Source organism: Lactuca virosa, chromosome 9 (assembly GCF_052849685.1).
Source record: "Lactuca virosa cultivar CGN04683 chromosome 9, Lactuca_virosa_CGN04683_v6, whole genome shotgun sequence".
Lineage (NCBI taxonomy): Eukaryota > Viridiplantae > Streptophyta > Magnoliopsida > Asterales > Asteraceae > Lactuca > Lactuca virosa.
In genome coordinates this window covers 25,799,784-25,811,837 of record NC_136434.1, presented here as the reverse complement: position 1 = coordinate 25,811,837, position 12,054 = coordinate 25,799,784, and positions in this window count along the sequence as shown.

The following is a 12,054-nucleotide window of genomic DNA, read 5'->3' as shown; positions in this document are numbered from 1 at the left end:
AATAGGAAATGAATAGACATGTGTTTTCCAACAAAACATATCTCCTTAAACTATGCTAATTATTACCTTAATATATAAAAAAACATAGTTTTTTCGTTTTTTTTTTTTAAATTTTAAGAAACTATTTTTATCGAAAAATGATTTTAAATATACCAAAATTCATGATTTTTTTATTCTCTACAAATAGACATCCATATTTATATAGTTTTAAGATAAAATAAAAATTTTTTTTTTTTTATATTTTCAGCTATCGTTATTCATAAGTGAATAAAAATGCATCAGGTTTTATTACAGTACATTCGTTATTCACTTATGAATAAAAAGTATGATTATTTTTTTTTTTACAATTTAAGTATCATTCATATATGAATATAACATATAATAAACATAGTATATTTATATTTAAATATTAGACGATGCATTCACTTGTGAATATTAGATGGTATATTCACTTATGAATATTAAATGATATTTTCATATGTGAATATTACATAGTATTACATGGTATATCACATGTGAATATTACATAATATATTCACTTGTGAATATTAGATGATATATATTCACTTATGAATATTACACAGTATATTCACATATGAATATTACAAGGTATATTCACTTGTGAATATATTTACTTATGAATATTAGAAGGTATTTTCACAAATATATATAATTTTTATATGTTATTCACATATGAATGACATAGAGACTTGCATATTTGTTTTGTGTTTTTAATAATCATGTACTGATTCAGGTGAGAAAACATATTCATATGTGAATATAACGTGATAATTTAGTTTATGCATTTCATCAAACAGTTGGAGTGCATACAAGTTAACTATTTTTAAAAATGTTAAAAACATCAAGTTATCAATTCCAAATCATCATATACTTCTGATTTCGACTTCAGATGCGATTTCCGAATCATGAAGTTAACTATTTTGATTTTGACCGAAAATCCGATTGGGAACCTGTGAGTACCGATTCTGAGTCCTTCAATGTCGACTGTGACTGCGAGTCCAGAACTCCGATTCCAATTTCACGAACAACGAAGAAATTCCGATTCCAACTGATTTCGTTTGCGAATCTGGGAAATTCCAGTTCCAAATCCGTTATGAACTTTAACAAATCGATGAAATTGATGAATTTGGGTTGCGAATCTGTCTTGAACGACGAACCTCCCAGCCACGAATATCGATGATTGATTAACACTGGATGACATTGATGATGGTTTAGTTGAAGAAATCTGGATGATTGTTGAAGGTTGGAGGAGAAATTTTGATGATGAACGAACTGTTATCGAATTCTCTATAGTTACGTATTTAAGATTGAAGGTTATTAACATATTTACAAGTTTGCCACCGTGTCTTTTTATGCTTAGATTAAATAAGTGGCTGAGAATGATTCCCCCATTCTCAACCTTTTTTATTTTCTCAATTGAACCCACCTCTCTCTCTCTCTCTCTCTATATATATATATATATATATATATATATATATATATATATATATAATAATAATAATAATAATAATAATAATAATAATGCATGAATTGTCTTGGGTAATTTGGTCACAAAGTCCATGGTAATCCTTTCCCATTTCCACTCGGGTATTACTGGCTGTTGTAATAGTCCCGATGGCTTTTGATACTCTACCTTCACTTTAGCACAAGTGAGGCACTTGCTAACGTAAGTGGCAATCTCTGCCTTCATGTTAGGCCACCAATAACATTATTTAATATCCAGGTACATCTTATCTGATCCCGGATGGATGAAGTATCGTGTCTTATGGGCCTCATTCATGACTACCTCTCTGAATCCCCTAAGTTTAGGGACTCAAATTCGGTTCATGAAATAATATGTTCCTTCCTCCTTGACTTTGAAGTTCTTTTCCATTCCATGTAACGCTTCGCTAATTCTGTTTTCTGTCTTCATGGCATCAGACTGGGCTTCTTTGATTTGCGAGAACAGGTGGGATTGAATGGTTATTGAAAGAGTTTTCACACGACGATTTGAGTATTCTTTCCGACTCAAGGCATCCGCTACCACGTTAGCCTTGCCTGGGTGGTACTTGATTTCGCACTCATAATCGTTTAGCAGCTCAACCCACCTTCGCTTCCTCATTTTTAACTCCTTTTGATTTAAAATGTGTTGGAGACTCTTGTGGTCGGTGAAAATGGTGCACTTCGTACCATAAAGGTAGTGCCTCCAAATCTTCAAAGCGAAGACCACAGCTCCCAATTCGAGATCATGGGTGGTATAATTCACCTCACGTGTCTTTAGTTGTCGGGATGCATAAGCTATCACCTTCCCACGCTGCATGAGTACACAGCCTAAACCCTGATTCGAACATCGCAGTAAACTACGAAGTCTTGAGTTCCCTCTAGTAAAGATAATACTGGTGCACTACAGAGAGCTCGTTTTAGAGTTCGGAAGGCAACCTCCTGCTTTTCTGTCCATTCAAATGGTGCGCCCTTCTATGTGAGCAGGGTAAGTGGCTTGGCTGTTCTGGAGAAGTTCTGAATGAATCGTCTGTAATAGCCTGCGAGACCCAGAAATTGACGAATTTTTGTGGGTGTTGTTGGAACTGCCCATCCTTCAATGGATTTGATCTTAGAAGGGTCCACATGTATCCCTTCTTGGCTGACAACATGACCTAAAAAGTTTACGCTACGGAGCCAAAACTCACACTTAGACAGTTTTGCGTATAACTTTTCGGTTCGTAGGGTTTCCAAGATTTGCCGGAGATGTCGACTATGCTCCTCTTCGGTTCGAGAATAAACTAGGATATTGTCGATGAAAACGATGACAAAGTTATCAAGGAATGGTCGGCAGACTCGATTCATCAGGTCCATGAATGCGGCAGGGGCATTTGTTAGACCGAAGGGCATTACAACAAATTCATAATGTCCATAGCGAGTTCGGAAAGCGGTCTTGGGGATATCCTCTTCCCGGACCTTGAGTTGGTGGTAGCTGGATCACAGATCTATCTTAGAGAAATAGTTCGCTCCTTGAAGCTGGTCGAATAGATCGTCGATTCGCGGAAGTGGGTCGCGATTTTTGATAGTGAGCTTATTCAGTTCTCTATAATCGATACACATTCTAAAGGATCCGTCCTTCTTTTTAACAAAAAGGACCGGAGCTCCCCAGGGTGAGAAGCTAGGTAGGATGAATCCTTTGCTCAAGAGTTTGCTGAGTTGGCTTGACAGTTCTTGCATCTCCGTAGGAGCCAACCTATAGGGTGATTTGGCAATGGGTGTAGCTCCTGGCACAAGGTCAATTCGGAACTCGACTTGTCTTTCTGGGGGTATCCCCGGAAGATCTTCAGGAAAGACATCCGGGAAGTCGCAAGCCACTGGGATGTCTCGAATATCGACCTCTTCTTTGGACTTATCCACTATGTTAGCCAGAAACGCCAAGTCCTTCTTTTGTAGATACTTCTGTGCCTTTATGCACGAGACGAGACGAAGGTTCGTACTGAGTTTGTCTCCGTATATAATTAGAGTTTCGTGGTTAGGGAGATGAAGGCGAACGACCTTCTCGCAACACATAACTTCGGCATGATGGGGGTTCAACCAATCCATGCCGATAATCACATCAAAACTCCTAATGGTTACAGGCATCAAGTTTATTTGAAATACGTGATGATTTAAGGTTAGGGTACATCCTACGTAGATTTCCCCAGTTGATTCTGTTTTCCCATTAGCCATTTCCACCGTAAAGGCTTCATTAAGCTTTTGGGGTTGATGTTTTAGCAAATGTTTGAATTTATTACTCACAAAACTTCGCTCTGCCCCGGTATCAAACAGAATGCATGCATAGGTGTGGTTAAGGAGAAACGTACCAGTGACAACAGCGGGATCCTGAACCATTTCTCCTTGACCCATGGTCAGCACTCTCACTGCTCCTCCATTCCCTTGGTTGTTGATATTGGGGCAGTTTCGACGGAAATGTCCAGTCCTTCCACATCCATAACAGGTGTGGCTAGCTCCAGTGTTGTTGCCGTTGTTGTTAGTGTTGTTGTTGTTGCGGTTGTTGTTGTTGTTATTGTTTCCCTGCTGCTGGTTCTGGGAAGGATAGGTTTTGCAGTATTTTGCCGTGTGACCCTTTCGGTTGCAACTGGTACATTGCATCTCCCTGCATTCACCATTGTGATGGAGATTGCACTTGTTGCATTTTGGGAGATTTCCGGAATATGGCTTAGGGGCACTTGGGGTGGATGAGGCTGGAGCATGTGGTGTAGAGGGAACTTGAGTGGTTGCAGCATGAACTGTCACTATTTTTTGTTTCTTTGACGACTCTGGGCCTTGCCGTCCCTTCCTCTTGTTATTCTTTCCCTTCTTGTTGTCACTCTCCTTCTTGCTTTCAGTTTCTCCTGCTTTCTCGCCTTTCTTGTTGTTATGGTCGTACAACTTCTTGGCCAACCTCTTGGCACTGTCAAAGGTTTCAGGATTCGCAGCAATCACGTTTCCTTGAATTGGGGAGGTTAATCCCCAGATGAATCGTTCGATTTTCTTCCCTTCCGAAGTAATCATGCCAGGGCACAACAGAGACAGTTCACTAAACCTTGATATGTAAGCATCGATGTCGGAGTTTCGGACAGTGAGATTCCATAACTCTTGCTCCATTTTCTGAATCTTGCCACGCGGGCAGCATTCAGCCATTAGCATTTCCTTCAGTTCCGTCCATGGCATGGCATTAGCCACCGGGAGAGTCATAGCCTCCACATGTCCATTCCACCAGGTGAGAGCTTGATCAACAAATATACATGCATCAAACTTCACCTTGACCTCGTCAGGGCATTCGCATATCTCGAACACCGATTCCACTTTTTCAATCCACCTCTTCAGGGTTATCATTCCCCCTGTGCCATTAAAGGTTTGTGGCTTGGCGTTGGTGAAGTCTTTGTAAGAGCATGTCTTGGTAGGTCCTTGGTTCATCCCGTTGTTTAAACTTCCGGCTCCCTGTCCATTGTCTCCACCATTGTTCCCGTTGTGGATTTGCGCCAGTGCTGCTGTGACTGCGGCAGACACAGCTACTTGGAATGCAACCGAGTTGATTTCTAGTGGCGTCGGTGGTTGATTGTTTCCACGGGTTGGTCTTTGCGGCATCTTGCTGTTATGGAACAGGAAGACGTTGAGTACGTATTGTATTTAAGTTGAGAATTTCGTGAGTCGATTTTTGTATCTAATTGTTTCCATATATTTACACCAAACAATAAGAGTATAAAACACATAGCAGATAACGACATCACGATAAAACACATAATATTTTTCACTAATCATATTCGTATTTTGATACATGAAAATTTGCTCGAAAAGAGCATACAATAAGTTCGGCAGCATAACGACTCTATGAGTAGTGTAATCACTTAAACATGGAGTCGGCAGTACATAGCATGGTAAGCATAAGTGAACATAGTACTAGTAGGGAAGTCTACTGGTCCGAAATGCTCTGAGATGCGTCGGGTTGTGGGGCTGATGATGTGGATGCGCCCTGAAGACGCGCCACCTGTCGTTCTGTGGCTCGTAGTCGATCCTCCCAAATCGCTTGACGTACATGAAAGTTATGGATTACTTCTTGAGTTTCTCGTCCCGCCCTGGCCACTGCGGCTCGCATCTGATTCAGTTGCTCGGCCGTGTCCTGGGCTAGGTCGCCAGTGTTCCGTAACCGTCTCACCACGACAGGAAGTTCTCTGTCAGTCGGTCCTCCCTCCCTCAAGTCATAGAACTGACGAGCCATGCCAAACGGGGGTCCCTGTCCTTGTTGTCTGCTCCATCTCCAAATGTCGATTCCCCATGGGGGTGTAGGGCTATTAGGGCCCATCCGATGTTGTAAGGGTAAATAGAGTTGTAATCAGTCGAAAGGTTACATGTCTTCGAATGTACTGAGTCTTCGTATCTTATGTAATCTATTTTACTAGGGCATTGTATTCAAAGCTTAACGCATAGTCCTTAGTATATTTTTTGTACGCTTTCCTCTCCTATAAATAGGAGTGTTTACTAGAGTCATGGATACGAGTCTTTACAGGATTATCATTTGTACTCTGTAAAACTTGAGAGCGTAATAGAGCTGAAACAAGATCATATTTTCATCTGTGTTCAAATCTCACAATCCTACTTTGATCATTAAACTCTGATTCATTTCATACTCGATTCTTTGTTTCAACAATTGGTATCAGAGCAGGAATCATATCTCTGATCTGATTTTCATCTTTTCAAAAGTTTTTAAATCAACTTTTTGGTTTAAGGAATTCCGCACTTTTTGAAAGTGAAAAATTCATTGGATCTAAGTCACTGATTCGATTCTGCACTTGAATCATTGAATCGAGTGTTCTACTAGTGATTCTGATTTGAATCATATAGTTTGTAGTCAAATTCTCAAAGTTTCTTCAAAAATTCTCAAGGATTTATTCGGTACATCAATGGCGTCTTTCAATCTTAATTCCATGACTTCATTTTCTCATCTTCTAGGATCATCCACCAAAATTCCTATGCTAATCCCTGAGTATTACGATCAATGGGCTGATCGTATGCAGGATTATCTCAACGGATTGGATGAAGAACTGTGGAATTGCATTTCTGGCAATCTCAATCCACCAACGAATCTTCAACCAATTGGATCATCTTCTGGAAGTTCTGAAGTTGAGAATCAGTCTGATCGTCTGAAAAAGCTAGAGAATAGATGCATAAGAGAGCTAAGAGGTGCTTTGCCTCCAGTTGTTTACAACTATGTGAGGAGTTGTACAACTGCAAAGGAGATCTGGAACATTCTCAAGGAGAAATTTCAGGGGAGTGAGAAGACAAAAGTTAACTTTGTGAAGCAATGCTTAGTGGAACTGAAGGACTTCAGACAGAAAGATGGTGAAACGATTGAAGTTTACTATGATCGTCTTAATGAATTAATCTATCGATGCAATCGATATGGTATCACCAGATCAGCCATGGAGTTCAATTTAATTTTTGTTATGGGTCTTCGTAAGGAGTGGCGTAGTGTGAGCATGATGGTTAAGAATCAACAGAACTTTGATACGTCAACTTTGAATGACTTGTACAATCAGCTGAAGTCTCATGAAAGCGAAGTGAACGAAATTGCTGAAGAATCGAAGGCAAGTTTGGTAGGTCCACTCGCTTTGGTTTCGAAGATCTCTGAAAGGGAAGCTGAGAAAGATGTTTCAGACGAAGACGAAGGGTTCATCATGAATTCAGATGATGAGGCGATTGCTTTCTATTCAAACAATTGTGTGAAAAAGTTCTTCGAAAAGCCATTCAATCCGAAGGCAAAGTCATCTGAGACAAAAGGGAATTTTATGAGTAAAAGTGTTGGGGATGAGAAGAAGAAGTAAGAGAAGAAAGATACGAAGTTTGTTGAGGGAAAAACAGAGAAGAAGTTAAATGGAGATGCTGGGATTGATTGTCATTATTGCAACGGGGCTAATCATTTAGCTAATGATTGCATGCTGAGGAAGAAAGATGAGAAAAAGAATAAGACGAAGGATGAAGCGTACTATGTGGAAAAGTTGGAGGATGTGCGTGCGAAGGCAAAGAATCTTTCATTAGTTGCTCGTGGTGAACAAGAAGAAGATGGAACTTATCAAATTTGGTCATCTGGATCAGATGATGAGGAGATGCGAAATCCAACCCATGGAGCAATGTTTGCAAAGATGGAAGAAGAATCAGATGAGGAGGCATACGAAGTACATGGGAGATGCTTCGTATCAAAATCCGCTGACAAATCTCCGATGACTACGAAGGTACGTAATATTCTTGAATCTTTCAATATTCCAATACATGCTTATAATTCTGAATTAGTATCTTTCGATGAAACTGTTACTTATTTTGATTCAATTGTGGTATCTGCTAGCAATGAGGCTAAGAAGCTGTCCATGCAATTGCTAGAGACACAGAAGAAACTAGATTCGAAAATTACTAAGATAGATTGTTTAGAACTTCAAATAACTAATATCATGGTTGATAGGGATAACTTGTCTAGTGAATCTAAACTGTTGTTAGCTCAGAGGAACATTTACTGTAATTCGGCTAAAAGATTGTATGGGAAATTAACTGAACTACATCATTCGTGCGAAATCAGTAAAGAACAACATAGAAAATTGCTGCCATTTTTAGCTTATGAAAGAGCTACGGTAGATAACATTTCGTATGACTGTGAAAAAGAAATAGCTGATTTTAACAAAGTTCCGAATGATAAGTATAGATATGGAATAGTCAAAGTAGATGAATGTCTTGATTCAACTGAATTGGTTAAAATTGTAAATGACACTTTGACTAAGTCTGAACAAATTCACATCTTGAAAAAGACTGAGAATTCAACATCTGATTCTCAATCTAATTTTGCTGATATTGAGGATAATTCTGACAATATTAATGAAATCAGTGATATTGAGGATGTTGATTGTTCTCAGTTGTCTGTTATAAATGTTGCATCATCATTTAAAGGAAAAGAAAAAGGTAAGGATTTGTTGGTTGAGATTAACACTGATCAACCCTCAACTTCGAAAGTTTGTGATGTGGACTTTGTGGAAGTCAGAGACAACCAAACAGATGATAGTGATGATGAGAAAGAAGAGAAACAAACGAAGAAAAAGGAAGTTACAAAGGAAAAAGAAATTCCTCGTATAGTTGTTGACCAAGTGTATGGAGATACACAAAAGTTCGAAAAAGTGTTGACTGAACAAGGTGCTCATTACCTAGAAGCGAATACGGTGGTTTACCCGATTTTCAAGTGTACTGATGATGTTGTTTTTCCAAACCAAGTCTTCGTAACTACTGGAAATGTTGAAAATATCAAACCCGAATTAAAGAAGTTAGTTGAGGAGGATAATTCAAAAACAACTGATGAAGGCTTTTTCGCAAATCAAAACACAGTTGAAAACAACTTGAATTCGTATGTGTTTCAACGACAAAAACCACAAAGCCAATGGGTTGAAAAATCAAAAATTGAAAAAGAGAATACAAAACATGTTGAAAAGGAAAATGAAAAAGTTGTCAAACTAAACTCTAAGGAATTTAAAGATCAAATTGACAAATTTTCGAAGGAAAACAACATTTCAAAACGACAAGCAAGAAAGAAAATATTTTGGCAAAATGTTGAGTCTCAAAAGATGTCTGAATCACAATCAACCAAAAATGTTTTCAAAGCTAAAATTCCTCTTTTTCAACAAAAACCCAACATTCATCTCAATCAACTCATACAAGGTCTGAAGTGAATAAGCAACCAATGTTTTCGAAAGTTTCTGACACTAACAAATCAAGAGCATTTTCAAATAAATGTAATTCAAATCAACAAGTCTTTCAACATCAACATTTTAAATCAACTGTTGATACATCATATGCTCATTCTTTTCTAACAAATCCCAAAGTTGATTTTGTTCCTCAAAAGCCAAATTTTCGTAATCATACGAAGAAACAAACACTAAAGGCTTCGCATGAAAAAGGCATAACTTCAAGGAAAAATATAGATCACTGGCTCGAAGGACGAGGAAAAGTTTATCAATCCAACAAATAATCAGAAAAACAAATCAAGGAAGCTTATGAAAAGTATGTCAATACTTCTTCGAATGGAAGTTCATCCTCAAAAGATTCGAACATCTCCATCAAAGCTTGGAGACCAGTCACAAAAGCAAAGACAATTCAGTCACAAACTCAAAATGCGAAGGGTAAAGTCAGTGTACATCCGAAACCAACAAAATCTTATGTTTCGGTTCCTACAAATGATGATGTGGACATTATTGATAGTCTCAAAACTAAAGTTTGTGACTGGGTCAAAAATTCTTCATTTAATTCCATGTTGAAATCTAATTTCCAAGGACCCAAAAAGTCTTGGGTACCTAAATTTTTCCACTGATTGTAGGTACTATGTGACGAGCAATATGATAACAAGTGGTACATTGATAGTGGTTGCTCTCGTCACATGACTGGGAAGAAGGAAAATTTACGAGATTTTCGAAGTCTCAAAAATGCTGGAGTAGTAAAATTTGGGAACAATCAAAAATGTCAAGTTAAAGGATATGGGAAGATCACAAATGGACAATTCACAGTGAATCGTGTTGCATATGTTGAAGGTCTCCAACATAACTTGATAAGTGTTTCTCAACTTGTTGTGGTCACTGGCAATCAAGTTCTCTTTAACGAAGAAGGAAGTATTATTTCGAATGTCAACACAAACGAAGTGTTACTGAAATCCAAAAGGAAATGTGACATGTTCACTCTGGACATCAATCCTATTGTAGGCAAACCTGCTGTATGCCTTCTTTCGAAAGCCACATCTGATCTAAGCTGGCTATGGCATCGAAGACTTTCACATCTCAACTTTCGAAACATCAATAAACTGGTGGTACAAGATCTGGTAAGAGGTTTACCTGTACTTAAATTTGATAATGATTCTTTATGTGCAGCTTGTGAAGTTGGCAAGCAACATAAAAAAGGTCATCCAATTACGATAGATTCGAAAATTGTTGCACCTCTGGAGCTTTTACATATTGATTTGTGTGGTCCTTCGACTGTTTCAACTCTCAACAAGAAACGGTACATTTTAGTTATTGTTGGTGATTTTTCCAGATTTACGTGGGTTTATTTTCGCAGGCTTAAATCCGAAGTTGCACAAATCATGATTGATTTTATCAAAAAGATGGAAACAACATTAAAGAAGATTGTTCGAAAAATCAAGAGTGATCATGGAACTGAATTTAAGAACAATGTTCTTGATTCATTTTTGGTGGACAAAGGGATTTCGCATAATTTTTCATCTCCTTACACACCACAACAAAATGGTGTTGTAGAACGAAGGAATCACTCACTATGCGAAGCAGCAAGAACCATGTTGGCATATGCGAATTTACCTCAATATCTTTGGGCTGAGTCAATATCCACTGCATGTTTTACTCAGAACAGATCTTTCATACACAGGCGTTTTAATATTACACCATACGAAATTCTGAATAATTGTAAACCTAATGTGAAATTCTTTCATGTTTTCGGATGTAGGTGCTTTATTATGAATCTCAAGGATCATCTTTCGAAATTTCAAGCAAAAGCTGATGAAGGGATTTTTCTTGGATATTCGCACAATTCTATCGTATATCGTGTGTTAAATAAGCGAACACGAAAAGTGGAAGAAACTTTCAATCTCACATTCGATGATTACTATGTTAAACAAAATGAGCATAAATTTGCAAATCATCCAATTTTACAAGACACACAAGTTGAAACTGAATCTTTACAAATGGATGATATTGATTATGATTTGATTTTTGGAATTTCAGATCATGCAGTCGATGCTGAAATTCATGCTCCTGATAATCACATACCCGAATTTGCGAAGTTTACTGATGAATCAACATCAACTTCTCAAGAAATAAACGAAAGAATACAAAACAATCCAGTGGAGGGGGAGCACTTGGATTCGAATACATTAGATAAGAGCATTCTTTCGAGGGGGAGAAAGAAACATTAAATGATGATGTTGAGGGGGAGCATTTAGAAATTATTGAAAATAATACTGATTTAGATGATGCATGTTCGATTGTAGGTTCTGAGAATGATGATATATACGAAGATGCTCCTTTGGAATTTGATCCAGCATATCCACCAATGGAAAAATGGACAAGAGATCATCCGAAGGATCAAGTAATTGGGAATCCACAAGAGGGAGTTTTAACAAGAGCTCAAATTCGTGCAAAGAATGAGGTATTGAATACTCATCAAGAATTTTTCATGTTCAATGTTTTCATATCTAAAATTGAACCAAAAACAATTAAGGTTGCAATGGAACACTCAGATTGGGTTGTTGCAATGCAATCCGAATTGTCTGAATTCGAACGAAACAAGGTTTGGAGATTATTTCCTAAACCTAAAAATGTTTCGATTGTCGGGTTAAAATGGATTTTCAAAAATAAAACTGACAAAGATGGAAACATTGTTCGAAACAAAGCCAGACTTGTTGTTAAAGGATATTCACAACAAGAAGGAATCGACTATGAAGAAAATTTTGCCCCTGTCGCAAGACTCGAGGCAGTTCGAATATTTCTGGCTTATGCA